The sequence below is a fragment of the Lissotriton vulgaris genome, chromosome 5, assembly GCF_964263255.1.
Source record: "Lissotriton vulgaris chromosome 5, aLisVul1.2, whole genome shotgun sequence".
In the NCBI taxonomy this organism is placed as follows: Eukaryota; Metazoa; Chordata; class Amphibia; order Caudata; family Salamandridae; genus Lissotriton; species Lissotriton vulgaris.
In genome coordinates, this window is record NC_141693.1 from 213,375,999 (window position 1) to 213,398,336 (window position 22,338).

The following is a 22,338-nucleotide window of genomic DNA, read 5'->3' on the forward strand; positions in this document are numbered from 1 at the left end:
CCAAGAAGACTGAAGAAATCTCCCTTGTGGGCAAGGAGTGTCCACCCTGCGCAAGCAGACACCATCAGCGTCCAGCGGCTTCCCTTTGTCATCTTCCCTCAAGGATCCAGAGAGCCCAACGAGACCCAGATTCCCAGACCTCTCCGACCTCTACCTACATCTGCAGCACAGCTGAGATCCGTGAGTGCAACGAGACATGTGGGACCGGTCATCTTGGAAGAAGCAGCACTTCACTCCAGCACGACTTCTGAGGTAACCTCCACCAAGTGCTTTGGGGACTGAGAAGCCCCGACCCCGAGCAGCTCCTGCACCGAAGACCAGCCCTCCAGCATCCACGAGATCTGCGTGGGGCCCTTCTGCCTGTTGCTGCTCGACGCATTGTCTGGTCACTTGCCGGCTGGCTAGTGACCTCCTAGACGACGAACCTTGAAATCCAATCTGCTGGTCTGGTTGCTCCAGACTGGCCCCTGCTTCCCTGCGAAGGAGAAGCACCCGGACCCTCCTAGTCTACTCCAGATGCCGTTTCCACTCACCGCGTGGGTTGCCTTTGCCAAGGCCTGTTGACTCCAAATCCGTATCCGACACCGCCGACAGCGAGAGCCTGCGTGGGGCAGCTCGTGCCACCATCCTGGTTGTCGAAAACACCACCTGGTCCACGTGGCTGCAGAGACAAGCGTCCACTGTTCACCTGATCGTGATGACGACATCTGGTTCCACTCCTGGTTCCACTCCAGTCACTGGCGAGTGACTTTGAACATTGTCCCCTCTGCTTTCAGGTTCTCCTTTTCACTGATCAACCCTTGGATCACACCGGAAATCTTCCTCCTGGTTGCCTGCAGCATCTTTTCTTCCAGGCTCCATAGACTTCAACGCCGGAACCCGACACGACTTCGCACCTATGAACCCGCAGCCTGTGGGTAAGGTAACAAGAGCATTTTGGTGCTCAAGGGTAGATTGACTCTCCTAGTGTCCAGTTCCACAGTCGTTTTAGTCCTAACTAGTCAGGATTGTCCGTACTCACCTTTTACATGAACTGTACTGTCCATAGACGTTGTTACGCATCTCGCGTGTGAGTTCACACTCTGCACACGCGTTCCGTGGGCCTCCTATTACTTACCTAAGGTTAGGGTAGTGTGGTCCCAGCGATCCTACAGCCTCTGGACCGCTCCATTCCTTCTATCGACTTTCACATTCCACTTACTTAGTATATGGTTTTTTGTGCCCCTAGGGCAACATTTTAATTGTGCAACTTAAACGTATTTTTCTTAAGAGTCTTGTCATGTGCTTAGCCCTCTGATCTCATAAAGAGTTCAGAGGTGTTTGTTAGTTAATAAATATCTTGTTTATTTTCATAACTACCTGTGTGGTGTCCTTTCATTTGGTATTCAAGGGGTTATATGTGGTAAAACAGCCAACTTCTCACAGTGGCATGCACCCAGTTTTTCTTGCCGCAGACCTTAACAGCGGTACGAGTGGCCAGAAGAGTCTGGTAAGGACCATTCCATTCCATCTCGGCTCGAGATTCTTCGTCCTTTAAAAAGTTCCATATTAGCACCCTGTCCCCAGGTTGAATCTAGTGACCTGCATCCACAGAAGCTGAAGGCAAGTTATCGTGCACCTGTTGGTGAAGAACACGCAATTTAGCAGTCAAATCATGTAAATAGTCAACCAACATAGGGTACTCGATGTCGCTGTACTTCTTTGGCCTCGGCACACCCTAAACATTCGCCGTGCGACCAAAGACAATCTCGTATGGGCTAAGTCACACACGAGAATGTACTGTCGTTCTCGTTGACAAAAGTGCTAATGGCAAGGCATCGGGCCATGCTAGGCCAGAGCTCGCTTGTATCTTAGCCAATTTAAGCTTAAGAGTGCCATTGTAGCATTCAACCAAACCAGCTGACTGGGGGTGATTCGCAGCATGAAATTTCTGCCTTATTCCCAAACCTGCACACACTTTCTTCATAATCTGACCCACAAATTCACTTCCGTCGTCACTCCATACCATTCTCGGCAATCCAAATCTAGGGAAAAACTCCTTCAACAAAACCTTGGCTGTAGATAAGGCAGTATTATCCTTAAGGGGGTAAGCCTCTATCCATCTTGAAAAGGTGCAAACAACCACAAGGACATACTTTAGGTTGTTGCATCTCTCCATATGAACAAAGTCCAACTGTAGAACCTCAAACGGATACGTCGGAGAAGCAAAATGGCCTGCTGGAGTTGGGGTTCCCTTACCAGGATTATGCATCAAGCAAACCATGCAATTTTTCCCCAGATTCTCAGCACATTGAGGAATTCCAGCATTCTGCCATACTGGAGCCAACAACTTACATATTCCTTTCAAACTGATGTGTGCCAAACCATGTGCCATCGTAACCACTGGAAGCACATACGCATCAGGCAACAACCATCGCTGGTGTTCTGACAACTCAATCCAACAACCAGTCGAATCCAACATTCTCGTAGTCTCTCTCCACACACTCAATTCTTTCTCAGTAGCTTCAGCCTGAATCGATTTCACACTCTCTATTGTATCTTCACACATTGTCCCTTCCGGAACCCATCTAGCAGGGCCTGCAACATACATTCGACTCGTCACATCTTTCGCCGTTACTCTCGCTACTTCATCCGCAAACGCATTACCACTACCAACATCATACATAACCTTCTTATGTGCACTGCATTTCACAATCGCAACTTGTGTGGGCAAAGTAAGTGACTCAAGAAGTTCATTCACCAATTGTCCATGCTGAATCTTCGTACCATGAGAAGTAAGAAATCCTCTCTCTCTCCACAAACGTCCAAAACTATGAGCAACAACAAACGCATATTGGCTATCGGTACACACAGTCACTCTCTTTCCTTTCGACAACACATACACTCTCATCAGTGCAATCAACTCTGCTGCTTGAGCTGAATTCTGTGGAATATGTGCAGTTTCAACAATCGTGTGCAAAGTCGTAACCACATACGCTGCAGTCGTATCGCCATTCGAAAGCTTAAAGCATGAACCGTCTACCCATAAGGTACCATCAGAATTTGAAAGAGGAGTATCTTTCAGATCAATTCTACCCTTCGTTTCCTCCTCTGTCCGGAGAAGACAATCATGCTGTTCCTGAACATCTGTCTCTACAGAAATCGGCAACAACGTAGGTGGATTCAACATGTTGCACAGTTTTATATGCACATGACTAGCCAAAAGCGTCAACTCATAACCTGACAAACGCGCACTAGTAAGGTGCTGAGTCTTTGTTTTATTCAATAAGGTATCCACTGCATGTGGGACCATCACAATCAACGTATTATTCAATACCAGACCAGCAGACTGTCGAATAGAAACAGCCGCTGCCGCTGTAGCTCTCAGACAATTCGGCAACGCTTTAGCTACCGAATCTAACGTAGCCAAAAATACGCGCATGGGCGTTGCTTGTCTCCAAACTGTTGTGTCAACACTGACGATGCACATCCTTCTCTCTCGTGCACATAAAGCGTAAAAGGCTACTGTAGACGGGGGTACCCAACACCGGAGCCGAACACAACGCATCACGCAATTCAGAAATACTTCTGTGACATTCGTCAGACCAAGGAAGAGGATTCAGTGTATCCTTAATAGTAAATGCCAACAGAGGTTTCGCCAACAAAGAAAAATTCGGAATCCATTATCTACAATACGAGATGATACCCAAGAAAGCACGCACTTCTCTCTGTGTGGATGGTACAGTTATTTGTGCAATCGCTTGTATACGTTCTGGGGTCAATGGTCTTCCCTCCTTCGACAAGAGATGACCTAAGTAGGTCACTTCTTGGCGGCAATATTGCAACTTTGAAAGTGACACTTTATGATGGAGGTCAGACAAATGTTGCAACAAAGAAAGAGTAACTTCTTTACAAGTCTCTTCATCATCAGCAGCAACCAACAAATCATCCACGTACTGGATATGAGTCGCACCAAAAGGCAAAGCAAAAGAATCAAGCTGAGTTTTCAAAGTCTGACTATAGATGGATGGACTCTCACAATAACCTTGAGGACCATGCTTAAACCGGAAGATTCGGCCTCCTAAAGAGAAGTCAAAAATATCTCTACTCTCTTCAGCAATCGGAATACTAAAGAAAGCATTCTTCAGGTCAATAACAGAAAACCAAGCTGCCGAAGCAGGGATCATAGTCAGTAAGGCAGTAATGTCCGGAACAACAGGAAACTGTGGCACCACAATCTTGTTAAACTCACGAAGGTCGATCACAAACCGATACACAGGTGGCTAAGAAGAGTCAGTACGTTTAAGAACATGCAAAACAGGGCTGTTACACACATTACCTCTTGTTTCTTCAATCACATCTTTCTCAACCAAATCATAGATAATCGCTAAAAGAGCTCTCTCGCCATCACTAGAGATTCAGTATTGCGGAATGCGAGGCAACTTAGCATTCGACTTGCAAAAGGCCAACATCATTTGGACCCGTAGCCCAAAGAGTATTAGGAAGAGAACGCAATTCCAGTGGAAGCCGATCTTTAGACAAATACATCGGAGAAATCACTTTCTCACCCAACGTAAGATGTACTGCCAAAGGAGAACAATATAATGTCACATGCAATCTCTTCAACAAGTCCAAACCCAACAGATTCTCACCACAACCTGTCGTTAGAATAAGAGGTGCTTCCTATTCACAAGGCCCAACGGAAAGAGACAAGGGACAAGAAGCCGGGTTACGAACTGGGGCGCCAGAAAATCCTACCGAAACATTCGTCAAGCCAGACAAAGGTGTGCCAGGGAGTTTAGAGTGCATAATAGAACTCTTAGCCGCACCAGTATCCAAAAGAAAACGTTCTGACACACCCGATGTAACCACTTCAACATAAGGTCCACTCTGGTCTACTGGAACAGACACTACTCTCTCTTTTTGTCTATGGCTGCCCTAGCTATCATTAAAATCAGCATTCTCACTCTCAACATAATAATCATCAGCATAGTATTGAGCCGACTGACCAGACGCAACATTCTGTTGATCAAAACAATTCATAGAATTCTGTGGGGGAAAGGAACGTTCAATCGTGAAACAGGCTTGCTGCTCCTTTAAAAAAAATATATATATATTCCTGCATTTAAGCTCGATTTTCGGACAAGGGTGCCCTCTGCCTTAATGCTAACAGGAACATTAGCCCACATGGCCCCTTCATTTAAGTAAAACCTATATAATTGTGATGCAGTGGCCCCTCAGAGCCCTGGATCCCACTGCCACTGCACCTGCTTCACTAATGATAGCTACCGCCTTGCGAAACAAACTGTCTCCTCTGCCCATTGTTAACAACATGGATTTCAATCTCTGCCATCCCTCTCTATGGTGCCAAAACCGAAGTGTCTCCCCTGCTGCAGTGTTCCCCTCCTATCGACCATTGCTACAAGGATTAAATCAACACTGGCAGAGCTGTATGCACTGGTCCCCTAAAGCAAGAAAGGAAAGTTGGTCAACCATTCGTAATCTTGCATTACCAATGACATCCAAAACAGGCTTTCTCCCTTTGTGTTAAACAAACACACATATCTAGCCCTCCCCCCCTCAACGCCCTTTTGCTTGGGACATGTTCTATGTGCAGCAATGGTAACCTGTGCCCTTATAGTAGCAAGGAAAATGGAACCCCACTTCTTTTCATAGTTGGGCAGGGGATGGGTTCCTGTGCTCTGAAGCAGAAAGAGGGATAGAGAGCTAATGAAGAAACATGGCTTCTCACCAGAGTGCCTGCTACCTGAAAGAAATGTAAATGTGTACAGTGTGTTACTCCCCAAAGATAAAGGCTGCTTTGGAGCCAGTATAGACTTTAAGAGAGGTCCTTGTTTGTCAAAAACATATTGTTGTTTGATTTTCTTTGTTACCACCAGAGATTCCTTTTTCTTACAGAATGTGCGGAAGGGGCAGCCTGAGTGTCTTTGTAGCCAACGCAGTGTAGAAGCGAGTGTCTCTCCGCCTCCACTTCGAAGTCACAGTGATGGCAGGTTCCTTACTCCCCGCGCCACTGATCGCAACTTTTGAACTATATTTAGTCAGTTTGTATTTTGCAAGCATTTCACTTAGCCACCGTGCCCTGTCTGCCCACTTCCACTCAAGCATGCCCTACCTTTTTCACTGACACCTATTTCTTCTGTAACCTCTACCTCAACCCCCCAGCCCCTCTATCCTTGCTCTAAAGTTCATCTTCACTGTATTCCTTCTCTCTATCTCTTTATTTTCGTTTTTGCCTGGCCTGTCTCCTCTCTGCCCCTTTTTCTGATTTGTCATTTCTTCTCCCCCCTTCGATGCTCTGCTCCTACCCCTGTACCCGGATCTTTCCTGTCTGTCATCTAGCATTCATCAGCTCTCTCACCACAATGTCCAAGAGCTGGTCTTATCTCTCTCTCCATTGTATTTTTGCACCTAGTCAGTGGAGGAAGCCAGCTTTGGGGACGGGGGTGGGCAAACCGCTGAGTGGAGAGGGGGAGGGATAGAAGAGAGGGCAGGAGGAAAAGAAAAAACAAAACAATCACTTACCTGTCCAAGGCCAGCCTAGAGCAGGCAAGTAGACAGAGTGCATGTAGGGCATGGAGAAACAGGCATCTAGCTGCTAATCATTGTGCCTCAAAACATTTGAATGTTATGTGCTATAATAATTGATCTTATTTTGTACCAGGCGCTGCATAAAAGTGGACGTTTTGGCTCACCTCCTACTGGAGAGTGTTTGGTATAGCTTGGTATGTCTAATAAGTGTAGTATTGGGAGGGCGGGATTTTATTTTTTTTTTTTTTTTGGAAAACCTTTATTTATGGAAAAAGTACACCGCTATTTAGCCATACATCCCGGAGGCCAGGCAGCATGATGTCAACAGGAACGGTCGTGTACAATACCATCAGCAGGAGCAATCAGGTTTAATTTTAAATAAGAGTGAACTCAAACATTAAATAAACCATAAGGTAGAAAGGCCCGTAAAGGGCAGAAAGGAAGAGACGTGCAGGAAGCACGATAGGCAGCAGAAGAGAAAGAGAAGGAGGCTGAGGACAGTACAGGTATAGCGGGCTAATGTAGCGGGAGGGGGTCGGAGGCTCGACACCCAAGGTTGTGCACAATAAGAATGACGACTGTGAATTACGTGGGGGGTAGCACAGCAGGAGATATAAAGTGGAGTCCCGGGTAGGGGGTATTACGGGGAAGGCAGGGTCTCAGTATCTAGGTCCACGGGGGGGTCGCAGATGTCTCCCCTATAGGAGTTCCAGGCACCCCACACAGACATCCACATTCTAGGCTTACCCCTGGCCACATACACCGTCTTCTCCCGCAGCATGCACCAGTCCATATTCGATTCCCAGAGGCTGAGCGAGGGGGGAGCTGGCGCCCCCCATTTCTGGGCGATATCCCTTTTGGCCACCATGTTGCCCAAGGTGACCCATCGGGTCTGCGCAACACTGTAATCAGTCGGGCCCCAGATGTTAAGGAGACATCTCCGGGCCTCAGCCGGCAGGGTCACACCAGTCACTTCTTCCATCACGGCATGCACACGCGTCCAATATCGGGTTACACAAGGGCATTCCCATATAATGTGTAGGAAGGTCCCAAGCATTCCACATCCCCTACGGCACATGCCATCCGTTGACAGCCCCATGTGTATTAGTCTGGGACCGGTGACATACACCCTGTGCAATATCTTCAGCTGCACCAGGCGGAGACGCGCAGAAATTGCCACTTCTCTGGGAAAGGAAATCGCCGATTGCCACTCCTCGTCATCCACCTCAATTCCGTCGTGCACCCAAAGCTCTCTCAATCGCACCAGCAAGTCAACTCGCACATTGATAAGTTTTTTGTAGGTGAGGGAGATAGCGCTGTCCAGCATATGGCCGTCCAACACCCGATCCTCCAGGGGAGATGATTCAGGGATCGCTTCCGCCCCCGACACATGAGGGGAAGGAGCGTGGCTAAGCTGAGCATGTCGGAAATATTCCGTTGCCGCCAATTGGTATTCTGATTGCAACACATCGAAAGACTTGACCCTACCCCTAGCCACCATGTCCCCAACCTTGGATATCCCGATGGTGTCCCACCTGTCGAAGCCCTTCGTGTGCCACAACTTCCCCAGGACGTCTGAGTCAAATAGCGGGGTGGCCATGGTAACCCTATTGTGCCAGCCCAACGTTTTAGTAACTGAACGCCAGATATGAACCATAGTCTTAGTGGGACCCGTAAGCTTCCGATCCAGAGACCTGGAGTATAACGCTCTGTAGTAATTCCCGTCTCCCACGAGCCAGCGATCCATAGCATAGCCTGGGTCAACCGCCGGTCCATAGAGGCCGTGATTAATCGCCGCAAGTTGGGACGCCCAGTAATATCGCCGCACGTCAGGCAGCGCAATACCCCCATCATAACTCGGTATAGTCAGCTTGGCCAGCGCAATCCGCGGCCTGCCGTCCCACAGCAACGCTCGTTGGAGGGATTCGATTTGCACAAAGTATTTAGCTGGCACAGGGTCCTGGGTGTTCTGCAGGGCATACAGGAAGCGAGGTAACGCCATCATTTTAAAAAGGGCGGCCCTGCCCATAAGGGAGATCGGCAACTTCCGCCAGCCCTCGACGTCCCGGCGGAGCCGCTCCAACGGTGGAAGGAGATTGTGCGAATAACGGGCTCGGGAGTCCCGCGACACGTAGATGCCTAAGTACCGGAAGCCCTGTTGGGCCACCTGGATGGAGCACCCCCGGGGGAGACGCGGCGTATCACCGGACAGTACATACAGCGAGGACTTGGTCCAGTTGATTACCAGGCCCGAGTGGGCCCCGAAGGTCCCCAGGAGATCGAAAGCCACTATGAGTGAGTGACAGGGAGAAGTAAGATACAAAAGGATGTCGTCAGCATAGAGCGACACCCGGTCTTCAAACCCCGGGGACCACGGTATGCCAGAAATATCGGGTGCGTTCTGATCCGCGCCGCCAGTGGCTCAAGTGCCAGAGCGAAGAGAAGCGGGGAAAGCGGACAACCCTGTCTAGTGCCTCTACGTAGCGCGAAAGAGGCCGATAGCCGACCATTAACCGCCACGTTGGCCAGTGGTGCAGAATACAGTAGCCGAACCCAGCCAATGAAGGCGGGCCCAAACCCAAACTTGGCCAAGACAGCCCACAGGTAATTCCACTCCAACGAGTCAAAAGCCATGGTGGCGTCGAGAGAGGCGAGAACGGCAGGCACACGGAGCAGGTGTACACGTGCCATTACTGCGTGAAGCCGTCTCAGATTGAGCGCTGTGTTCCGGTGCGGTATGAAGCCGGACTGGTCTGGGTGGACCAAGTCCGAGATCACGCCCACGAGCCGGTTAGCCAGTATCTTAGCCAATATCTTAGGCTCCGCATTCAAAAGGGAGATGGGTCGGTAAGACCGGCAAAGATCGCGCGGTTTCCCCTCCTTGTGTATCACCACAATGGTGGCCAACCGCTGGTCTGGGGGGAGTTCTCCCAAAGCACGGGCCTCAAGGAACATGTTCAACAAGGGCCCGGCAAGCGAGTCAGCCCTAAGTTTGTAGAGCTCAACCGGGATGCCGTTAGGCCCCGGCGCTTTGCCAGAACGCAAGGATTTAATAGCCAAGGCCACCTCGTCCACCGTTAACGTCCGATCCACGTCGTCTCGCTCGAGGTCCGAGAGACAGGGAAGCTCTATTTCTTCCAAAAATGAGGCCGACGCAGACTCCGGAAGAGGGTCTGCCGAGGCATAGACCTCCTCGAAGTAGTCCGCGAAGGACCCAACTATCGCGGCCGGGTCGGTCAAGGTGACGCCATCCGCTCCAACCAATTCTGGGACCACTCGAGACGCGAGTTCCCTTCTATCTAGCCACGCCAAGAGCTTTCCAGCCTTGTCCCCCGCGTCGTATATCCTACCTTGTTGCTCCCTACTCAGGGCTTTCGCTGCATCCGTGGCAGTCGTGCGGAGTTCGGACTGTTTAAGGGAGAGCGTGTGAAGCAGGTCGGGAGATGGATCTAGCTCCAATTGGGAGTTAAGCACAGCAAGGTCGGATTCCAGCCGAACAACATCCTCATCCCGCCGGCGGCGGGCCTCCGCAATCAAGGAGATGGCCTCGCCGCGTAGCACGGTCTTGAAAGCCTCCCAGAGGGAGACAGCTGAGTCAACTGAGCCGGTGTTTTCGGCAAAGTACCGATCCATTGCTTTGGTCAGTAGCGACCTAGACTTCGGGTCACGGAAATACCACGGGTTAATGGGAGCAACTCGCGAGGACGCGGGGATCTGGAAATCGAAGGAAACCCAAACTGGGGAATGGTCCGAGATACCCCTAGCCAGGAGACGCGCGTGAACACGGACTGCGCCTGGGCAGCCGGGGTGAGAACGTAATCTATCCTGGACAGGCTACCGTGGGCGCCGGAGAGAAACGTGTACTGTCGCTGGGAGGGGTGCATCAACCACCAGCAATCAACCATCCCCATTGAGCCCAGAAAGTCAGGCAGCCAGGATTGGGAAGGACGCAGGTCTCTGGATGGGAAGCGGTCAAGGGTCCCGGACACGACAGAGTTGAAGTCCCCACCCACCAACAACAGGCCCTCGGGGAGACCCAAAATGGCGGCAGCCAGGTCCCTAAAGGTAGTCTCCTGTAACCCCGGGGGAATGTAAACTGAAACCAAAACCAGAGTACGGCCCTCCCATTTACCCACCAGAGCCACATATCTGCCTCTCTCATCCGCAGTCACGGACTCCACCTCCAACGGGAGGGACATGCGCACCATGATGCCCACCCCTCGTGATCCCGAAGAGAACCCCGAGTGCGCCACCATTTTGAATCCACGCCTGCTCAGTGCTTTACAAGTGTGTCCCACTAGATGGGTCTCCTGCAGGAAAATGACATCAGGCAAATAACGTTTAAGCATCTGCAAAACAACACCCCTCTTAATGCGGTCCCCCAACCCGTTGACATTCCAACTCAACAAGTTCAAAGATTTACCCCCCATCGTGAATGAGGCTCCACCCCCTCCCCACCCCCCGCAATGGCGCCCACCACAACGACATAACAGTCCAAGAAACCCTCAGCCAGAGCAATGAAAAAAACAGAAAAAGAAGTTGAAAAATCACACCCCAACTACCCCCCACCCTGCACCCCTGCATTAGACTATAATCCACCCCAACTAGCAGTGTGCCTGTCGCCCCTTAACTAATCTACACGAAGTCTACAGAGGAGAAAGGAGACATCCTATCGCCCCCCGTCATCCCCCATATTAATGACAAAAAGAGTCAAAACCAATAGCAGCAATGTCTGAAGTTGAGGTCTCACACGGTCACCCAGCTAACGGAGAGTCAAACTGAAAACCATCACTCCCGTGCTTCCGCGCCTCCGGTGGCCTCCTCCGTCTGGTCAGCCGGTCCTTGTCGCTCCTGGGGAAGGGTGTCCAGCCAGTGTCCCACCTCATCCGGGAAGTCAAAAAACAAAGTCCGGTGGTCACGCTCAATCCGAAGCTTGGCTGGGTAGAGCATGGAGTACCGCAGGCCCATCTCCCTCAATCGCCGTTTCACCCCAGTAAAACTCTGACGTTTTTTCTGTACGGCCTGGGTGAAGTCCGGAAAAAAGTTAACTTCAGAATTCTGGAAACGCAGGGGGCCCGCGGTCCTCGACGCCTGCAGGATAGCGTCCCTGTCCCTAAAGTTAAAGAGCCGTGCGATAATAGGGCGAGGGAAGGTGCCCGACTTCGGCGGTCCCCCCGGTATCCTATGAGCCCGCTCCACTGAGAAGAACTTACTCGATGATGGTACCAGGGTCCGATACACCGGCCGAGTATCAGTGCGTTCAGATACCGGAGTCACACACCGCAGGGTCCAGGCGTAGTCAAGGAAGCGCCCACATGGGAGCACCGCTGCACCCCTCAGCAATAGACCAGTGTCCCGGGCGGAGCCACCGAGGCCCGTCGAGCTAACGGGGTCCAGGAATGTCCGATTTTCACTCCGAAAGCGGGCGCCGCATCAGGACCCACTCAGCAGTCGATTCCCACCATCGTGGGACAGGATAGGCACCAGGATTATTGCGGAGGAGCGGGAGGTCTTCGGAGCTCCGAGCTCACGCGGCCATCTTGATCGCCGGCGAAGCTCCTCCCCCCAGGGCGGGATTTTTGATCTCTAGTTTACCACTCCAGATCTAAACCCCGTTCAGGTCGACTGAATCTTTATTGCCTGTCATTGAGGAAAGAAAGTGCATCCAATACCAGGTTAGTTTGACTAATAATGGGCTCGACTCTGAAAAACCACATACTACTTCTAAGTTTTAAAGGTTTATTATAGAGTCACAGATAACTGCAAATACAGGCATCTCAAAACGAGATTCAAAAGATATAGAGGCACTAATACAAACATATGTTCTCTAAAAATTCTTAGGCGACCAAAGAATATCACTATAATTAGTTCCAAAATCATCAGGGTTGCAAGAATAGACACAAATTGTAATCTACCCGTCATTTACAAAGGAAGGAAGGAATCAGATTAGGCTGTCCCTACTCTGTACTGGATGGTATCCCTACTTAACAAAGTCCCTACCTATCAAAGGTGTCAGCTGTGAATGACTTCCTAAGAAGTTCACCCACTCTTAGGCTTAGGTGAAAACCTATGATCTCCAGTCATGACCCCTCTCTGCCTACCCATCCGCTCTCTGAAAGGTCCCCAGGCATCTGCTCTTCCTCCACCCCGGGGTGCTGTCCCTAATACAAAATCATAATTACAGTTGAAACGCCCCTCAAGAGACGCCCCTCACGTGGTGTCAGTTCTGGCTTTTTCCATGATGATCTTCCTTTGGGCCTCGTGTTTAGCGTTGACCTTGCTTCTCAGGCTTCTTCTCCAGCTCGCTGATACCCCCTAAACATTCCTGAATCCTCCTCCAAGTCTGTACCAGTCTCTTCGAACAGAGCTCTATTCATCAAACTTTTGATTGGAACCCCCCTCGCACCTGCAGACAGACATCTGCAACTTGGATCCCATTTCTCATAAACTTCTAACAGAAGTTTGCAACTTATTTCTCGACACAACTCGGCATGTACCAGCACGTGCAAATTAGAAAAAAACCTTTTTCTCTCTTCAGGCCTACAACCCTTCTCGCAGAGGTTCTATTCTCGTCACATCCTTTCGATAACTAAAATAACATGTTAACACCTTATTCTTTAATTATGAGAAACACTTCTATGGAATATAAATCTAACGAGTAAACAGAATTACTAAATAACATAGTGCAATCCACGTCATGTATGAGTGTACATTTCCAACCTTCTTTGCCCTGGCCATGAGGCCTGTTCCCTTCTATGCTTTGCAGCATGACATTCCTCCTTTCGCAGCTACATAACATGGATCCTGATTAATCACGTCTAATACTTCTAAACATTTCCACACATTTCTATTATAGCCCATACTCTATAGGGGCTTTCTATCTCTACTAAAACACTCTTGAGTAAGTACGGATACATTTTCTCATTTCCCAAGTTACATTGGCTAACTTTACGCCATGGGCTTGTACATATGGCGTATACGTACGTTTTATTCAAATTGCGCTCTCTCAGTTCCCCCCTTTGATGACCTCTAGGGGTCATCACTAGTACATCAATTTGAATGTTTCATACAGAGCTTGTTGCAAGGCTCCCTCGTTTCAGCATTTCTAAAGCCCTCAGACTCCTGTACTGATTGTCCGGCATTGCAGCTAATCTCCGTTCCTGTTCTCTCCTGGATCTCTCCAACCTATTTGATCTGTACCACTGGTATGACCTCACCAATCCCCACAACATGATCACACAGATCACTATTATGATGATAGGTTTCAGTATATACCATACAAAGCTCTTCCCTATGTTGGCGAACCAACCTCCAACTTCACCCATTCCATGACCCACTTTTTCCCAAACATTTACTTTAGTTAGGTCTTCGATCTCTTTGTGGATGTTAGTTATGTTCATAATGACTTTCTCAAGGGGTTTTGAATTGTCTGGAATGTAAGTGCAACATTCCTGGACCTTCAAAGCCTTACAGACTCCGCCCTCTTTTGCTAGCAGAACGTCTAACGCAAGACGGTTCTGAAGCACCATGGCCCTTATCGACTGCATCTCTCCTTCCACCAGCATTAAGGATCTAGCAGTACTGGCAGACAATCTGTCTACGACTGTTGCCAGTCTCCTAATCTTTACATCATTGAGGATCAGTCCTAAAATAGGAAATGCAGCGCCAAATACATCTCCAACTAATTCCGCATCCCCTAGGTCTCTTCTTCCTCTTGCTGAGACCTTGCCCTCTATGATCTCTAAGTCTTGGGCATGGTATATTTTGGGGAAGACAATTGCCAAATAACATGATCCGTACCAGTTATCAGGTAGTCTCACGTAGGCATTTCTTCCACATACAAAATATACATTTGGAATCACTTGCATTCCTTTCAAGAAGTCCTTTGTGTAATATTCTAATCTAAAAGCATGTTCACAACTGACCTCCCCTACGAATACATTTTCGTAGTACGTTTGGCTTCTGTGAAGGCATAACTTCCCTTTCTGTGTTCTATCCAAAGCTATTGGACCACTACTACCCTTCCTTTTGTGTGCTTTCTCCTCCTCGGTCCAATCTGTCTTCCACTGTCCTGATTTTTTCAGAATCTTTTGCCTTCTGTAACGATCATCCACTTGCCCTATAAACTTCTTCTCGACTTCTGACACTTTGCAAGTCAGGTTATTTCTGCGGGCATGTGAAGTATCTAAAGTATCCCAAGGAATGAAGAATTTTGCTAATCTGTCTTCACTCTTATAATAGTCCCATTTATTCATCTGCTTGTAATTTGGGACTTCTGGTAACACTGAATCGTAATTAGAAAAGTAGTATTCAAAACTATCTCTTCCGTAAAATATGCTAAGCAATCAACTACATGTAATGCCATAAGTCAGTGGGAGATGATGATATCTAATGCCTTCATCCACAGACGCAGGCAGTTGCATACACACATAACAATCCTTGACCTCCATGGCATCTACATATTCATATAACAATTTGGCATAAGCATTTGACCTATAGTCGCCCTGGGACTCATCCATATGTAACCTACGAGTTTCTGCTGCTAATAACGCTTTCTCCTGTGTGGTTTCCCCTTTCTTACCAGCAGCAGTAGGTTTTGGTGTCACTACAGATTTTTCGTCTGGTACCCCTGCCTCACTCTCGTGTCCCATCACATATGATACAGTAACTACTAAAGCTATAGGAAATATCACTCCCACTAGTAGTGTGCCTATTATACATTTGGCTCTGCGGTTCGGATTACCGGCCTCCATGTTCTTCAGACAGTATGATTCCTTTCTCCTTTTCAACACAAAGTTCTTTCTCTTTGAGTTCCTTTACAGTCTCTCTTGATCCTTCAGTCTTTAGAACCACACAATCGGAAGCTGGCAATCTCTTTTTGCAAAGTCTTTTTGAACTTTAACACAGACAACCCTAGCCCTTCTCCGTCAACTTAAAGGAAACCCCTAAGTTTTCTCTGCTTTTCACTAGGCGCTAGGTTATCTTCTCACTCTCGTTTATTTACAAAGTCTTTAAGCATCTACAATGAGGCTTGAACCAGCGGCTTGGATAGCGTAGTTCAATATTTCCAAACGAAGAATGTGCTCTTCATGACTTGTTATCGTTGTTCCAAAGTCGGGGAATTGTAATTCGGTGAAGAACATGTGCTTTAACTTGCTTAGGTAGGGAGGGTTGGGGATTTTGAACGTTAGTGACCCTTCTGTTTCGAGTCCAGGCACCAACAGCTGTACTTCTACTGTGATGATGGGTTCAGAGCTGGTCACTATCACCGCCCTTATTCTCCCTGTAGCTCGTTCCCAAGACATCTGTCGCCACGTAGGTCCACTCAGGAGTGGCGTATCTTCTACTAGGCACACGTACTCTCCTTGACCTTCTTGGACCTGCCGCTTCAGAGTCCAGTGCGCCTTCGTCCAGGTCTGAGTCTTCGGATATTGGAGCAAGGGGTCTCTCTGGGGTTGACCTCAGGCTTGACCTTCTCCTTTGCGGCCAGCTGGCTTCTCCACGCCTTGCCCTCCTGCTCCTTGACCTGCTGCTTTGCTCGTGCTCACTTTCAGCTTGGCCAGCGTCTGATTCATACTCCCAGCTACTTCCTCCTTCTGTAGCGTCGTCGGTTTCACTGTTGTACTGACCGTCCTCGGCCTGGTCAGACACGCTCCCAGCTTCCTCTGGCACCTCTACAGCTTGGCTGGCCCCCTCTATGGCTTCTCTGTCCGCAGCTGGACTCACATCCGAGAGAGGAGCTGTTTCTTCCAGAGGTGCTGGAACTCTCCGCGTGTGGGACGCGTGGATCCAGTTGGGCAGACCTCCCACTTTCACAGCAGTTTTCGATATTAGGATGATCTGGTAGGGCCCACGCCACCGGACATCTAGGCAGCTTCTTCTGACGTGCTTTTTGACCAGTACCCAGTCTCCAGGGCACAGGTCATGACACAAGTCCTGGCACGACGGGACCTCGGCAGCCTGCACCTGAAGGGACACAGAATGAATGGCATCAGACAGACCCTTACAATAGTCCAGGATCATATCATCTGTGATATTCAACAATGCTGCAGTTGGTACTGATGGCAACCTCATTGCCCTCCCCATTAACACCTCGGCCAACTCAGAGACGTTGATGAACACATTTTGGCAATTCGGGACTTTATGGTGCCGTTTATCTGCGCCTCAATTCCCAAAGCTTCTGGTCGATAGCTACAATGCAATTTCTGGTCTATGTTCAGGGCTGCACAAATCATCTTCACAAGTTAGCTGTTAAAATGTGTTCCCCTATCTGATTCCAAAGAGGCCGGTACCCCGAAGCGCGGAATGAGTTCCCTAAGCAATAACTTGGCTACTGTGAGGGTGTCACACCTGCGTGTAGGGTATGCCTCGACCCATCTGGAAAATATGCAAACAACCACCAGGACGTATCGAAGGCGGTTGCATCTTGGCATTTCAATGAAGTCCAGTTGCATCCGATTGAACGGACCCCCAGACCTCCCTATGTGACTCAATGCGACTGGTGTTCTTTTTCCTATGTTCAGCTGCTGACAGGTCACACAACGCTGGCACACTGCTTCTGCGGCTACTCTAAACTTGGGGTTGTACCACGTTTGTCTGAATACCCTCAACATAGCGTCTCTCCCTAGGTGTACTGGACCATGTATCTGTCTTGCCATTGGGCTCACCAACTCATTTGGCAACACTGCCCTTCCTTCTGCTGAAACCCAAAAGTTGGTTTCGCCCATCACACATCCTGCAGTTTCCCATGTTCTTTTCTCAAAATCGGGTGCATTTTCTTGTATACATTTTAACTCGTCCCAGGTATCTACGGTTCCAGTATCATAGCTAATTCAGTCCTTACATTTATTCCACCCACTTCCACCTAAGTGAAGGAGTATCCTTGTTCGGCACAGTATCGTGCCACTTCGTCAGCGTATCTATTGCCCTGTGACACAAAGTCTGTATTTCTGGTATGTGCGGTACATTTCACAACGGCAATAGCTGCCGGACATTGCAAGGCTTCCAACAATAAGCGTACAAACTCTCCATTTCGAATGGGAGAACCTGAAGAGGTCATGTAACCCCTTTGAGACCACAATTGCCCGTAATCATGAACTACCCCGAAACCATATTGGCTATCGGTGTATATGGTGACTCGAATTTGGTTGCTTGCCAGGCAGGCACGCGTCAATGCAATAATTTCAGCTACCTGAGCGGAGTGTACTCCTTCCAGGCATGCGGCTTCCACAACTCCGGTAATTGTACAAACAGCATAAGCTGCTCTCAACTGACCAACATCGTCTCTTACAAATGAGCCATCAACAAAGAAAACTTCATCAGGGTCAGTCAGTGGCTCATCCACGATGTCAGGTCTCGGTTTGGTGCATAGTTCAGTCACATCAAGGCAATCGTGATCTGTACATTCATCATCCTCAATGTCACTTGGGAGTGGCATCAATGTAGCAGGGTTCAAAACAGAGCATCTCTTGAGGGTCACGTTCTCTGCAGCAAGAATGACTTGCTCATAGCGCGTGAGCCTGCTATTGGTCAGATGCTGAGTTTTGGTCCTGGTCATCAACAGTTCAACAGAATGTGGCACATACACCTCTAACTGGTGTCCCATGACTATGTTTTCACACCTTTCAATGCTGACACCCGTTGCAGCAACGGATTTGAGATATCCGGGCAACGCTGCGGCTACTGGGTCTAAGGTAGCCGAAAAATAGGCGACTGGTCTAAGGGCATTCCCATGGATTTGGACCAGGACTGACAAAGCACAACCCTCTCTTTCACAACAGTAAAGCAAGAATGTTTTGTCGTAATCTGGCATTCCCAGAGCAGGAGCACGACACAGGTCCTCTCTCAGCTGCAGGAACGCCATCAAACAATCTTTGTCCCATGGCACCAGATCACTCACCTCCTTGTGCGTCAGTTTTTGCAAGGGTTTTGCTTTCAGTGAAAAGTTTGCTATCCACTGTCGGCAATAACCCACCATCCCTAGGAACATCCTGACCTCTCTCTGTGTTTTAGGTGCGTTCATTTTCACGATCGCCTCTATTCTGTCTGGTGACACCTTCCGTTTTCCTTTTTCAATTCTGTGCCCCAAATACTGCACTTCTGTCAGGCAGTACTGCAATTTGCTCGGAGACACCTTGTACCCGTTTGCAGCTAGGTGATTTAGCAAAGCAATGGATTCCTCCCTGCAAGCTTCTTCAGTTTCTGACGCAACAAGTAGGTCGTCTATGTACTGGACCAGAACCGAATTCTGGGGCAGCACTAGACTTTCAAGATTTTTCTTCAAAAGCTGGTTAAAAATCGATGGGCTCTCTGTATACCCCTGTGGGATACGACACCATGTTAATACGCGACCTTCCAGCTTAAAAGCGAAAAGAAAGTGGCTATCCTCGTCCAAAGGGATCGAAAAGAAAGCCTGGCAAAGGTCTATCACTGTGAACCATTCGGCTTGGAACGGTATCTGAAACAATATCACTGATGGATTCGGTACCACTGGACAACATGAGACAACTATGTTATTGATTTTTCGAAGGTCCTGCACTATTCTGAATTTCCCACTTGGTTTCTGCAAACCCATAATCGGGGAGTTACATGGACTACCCACGATTTCTTTCAGTATTCCCTGCTTAATCATGGACTCGATCACGGGTTTTATACCTGCAATCGTTTCTGGGGTCAATTTGTATTGGGGTGTTCTTGGAAACTCAGCATTCGGTTTTACTATGATTTTCACTGGGTCCACTCCCTTGACTAGTCCAATCTCTTCCCCAGTGAAATCCCACACTTCTGGTGTCACGGTCTCCCTTATATCCCAAGGGAGCTCATCCACTGTCAAAGTGGGATACAGCTCCACACACGTTCTTGAGTTTGCGACCTTAAAGTCAGCATCATCATCATTAGTTAATACCTCCACTCCCTGCGGTGTGCAGTATATTGTACAATTTAACTTGCACAATAAATCCCTTCCCAATAGACATACAGGGCTAGAATCACAAACCACAAACTGATGCTCATCGCTGTATTTCCCTATTTTCACTAGCACTGGTTCGGTCAATGGGCTTGTTATTCTCCTGTTTGTGACCCCCACCACTTGAATCGTTTCTCCTGACATGGGCAGGCCTGGAACTACTGCTGATCTCAACGTGGATCGAGTGGCTCCTGTGTCTACTAAGAAAGTCGTGGGACACCCTGCCACTTCGGCCTCCACGTATGGTCCCCTTTGGTCCACCTCTAAGACTGCCCTGAGGGTACAGTCTTCTCTCTCCACTCTCTGTCCCGTGAGGGGATCAACGTAGTAACACTCCTCTCCTCCTACGAAAAGAGGCATCTGTCTATAGGTCTTTCCCCCTGTCGCTATTCGGGGTGGTTGAGGGAACTGGGCTCGTGGAGCTGGGGTCCCCCCTTTGACCACCTTTCCTTGGTATGCTGTTGCCCCTTTTCCTGGAGTGTTTTGAACCTCTTCCTCCTCTATCTCTAGTTCTCCAATTTCAACGTTGTAGGGACACTCGCGTTTCCAATGTCCCACCTCGTCACATTGATGGCACCGGGTCGTCTTTTTCAATGTCGCAATGTCTACTCTAGGTCTTGAGTTGGAGTTCTCCTCATTACCTTTGTTCTGGTTATTCTGTCTCCTGCCCACGGTCCCTGTTCCCTGTTGCTGTTGTCCACCCTTACCAGCTGACTGCATCTGTACCACCATCAGTTTTTCTTTTAGCTTTTTGGCTTTTGAATCTATCTCATCGCTGCAGTATCTAGCATATCTCAGAATTTCGTCCAAAGGTTTATTTTGCCAACAAATCAAGTGTTGCTGAATCATTAAACAAATATCCGGTCTTAAGCCCAAAATGAATTTAGACACAAACTGCCCTATGTCTTTAGGATCCATTACGTCCAACCCGCTATATTGTTTAAACGCCTTCAGCAACCGCTCATAATATTCATGAACTGTCTCCTTGGGTTCCTGCCTAGTTCGATCTATTTTGACCCAATCTATGTCCTGCATTGGCACCTTGTCCTTCAGCCAAGTCATCACTCTCTCATATTTTGTCATTACTGTCTCGGACGGTCCATTAGTCCGTGCATCTCTCTCTGGTTCTGATGTGGGCCATTCAGCACTAACCTTACATGCTGACCACAAGTCTCCTGGTACCACAATGTCAAACAGGGTGTTCAGGTCAATCCAGAGTACTTTGGAGATTTTTACGAACCTCTCTAGCTGCTTGTACCATTCCACTGGATTCTCCCTCAATTTAGGGAAGGAATTGGTAAAGGCCGCTAAGTCCCCCCTACTCCAGGGCACATGCACATAGCTCCCGTTTGCAATCTCACGCAAAGGGTATGCCTCTATCTTCTGCAGCCCTCCCTCTGGGGACATCCCAAGTGTGCTTCTCCTGACGGTCCCTTTCTTGGACCATCTTTCTTCCCATTTATCCAGCGCTCTCCATGTCCTTATTCCAGTGATCAATTCCCTTATGTGTGTTTTTAGTCCTATTGTTCTTCTCTTATCTAGGTCCTGATCTGAATAATGTAGCCTGTGGTTACCCTGTAATGCTTTGGTCCTTGACAAGTCTACCATGTATTTTCCTGCTAGTTCGGCTAATTTCTCATGTGCTGCTCTCGCTTTCCGAGTGATGTCCTTTGCCATGAACAGTACTTCATCCTGCTCGTACATGTCCATTCTCTCCAAAGGCAAAGTACCATCTACCATGTCATCCAGATCTGATTTTAAACTGGCGACATCAAGTCTCTTTGCTTTTATCTCGGCTCGCAACATGTCTTTCTTAGGATGTTCATTGGTATCTCTCCCATCCCAGCTCCGAGTCCTACGCCTAGGCTCAGGGGTGTTCAGGAGAATCCTCCCTTGTTCCCATCTTTCTAAGTCCCATGCTCGGCCATCTTCCCTTGGAGGGTGGTGAAACACCGTCCTGTTTCCCCCAATTTCATTTTGTCCATTCTCTCTGTTTTCCCTAGCCCCATGGTAGGATTCTCTGCTATTCTCCATCCTGTCGCTATTCCCTCGTTGCCTAGTGTCACTCAGTATCTGGTAAGCTCCTTCTCGACTCCCCATGTACCCGGTATTCCGTTCATGTCCTTGATTACAGGGGTCATGGTGAGACCTCTCGCAACTCTCGTTTTGTCCACTATTGCCAGACGCATAGTGGGTGCACTTAAAGCTGTCCCTGTACTCCTGCGTTCTCCTTTCCCCTTCGCTGTGAACGGGGCGGGACACCCCTCCACACTCAGGGCTCCTGTTTTCCAATACTGGTCTACCTCCACTCCTGGTATGACGAGTATCTCCTCTACTTTCCTGACCCTTCCCGTCCCACTCCGGACTGCTTTCGTCAGCCCCGCAGTGAGTCCGGATCCTGCTATCTTGACTTTCCCTTTCAGCTTCCGTCGCTGTCAGGCTCTTGTGAGCCTCTACTGCCGCATCCCATTCCTTCAGGTACTCTCTTAACTCCTGGAAGGATTTCGGCTCTGATCCCCTCAGATCTACCGGCCATCTCGGGCCCCCCTGATCTCTTGTGGGATCTACTGCTGTATGTACTGGGGTGCTCCAGTCCCTTGGTCCTGGCAGCTGTCTTGGGGAATTGATTGTCTCGTTCCACCTCGCCATTTCTGCTCTCTCCCTGTCCAATCGTACCTGTTCCTCCCCTCCTGCTCTCTCTGGGTCATAAATCGATACTATAGGACCTATCGTAACAGGTACTTGCAGGGCGTCTGGTAGTGCATAGGATGTGGCACGCTCCGTTTCTGACACCTTTTGTACCACAAACCTTCCGACTACCTTCTGCACCGGACTAGGTTGAG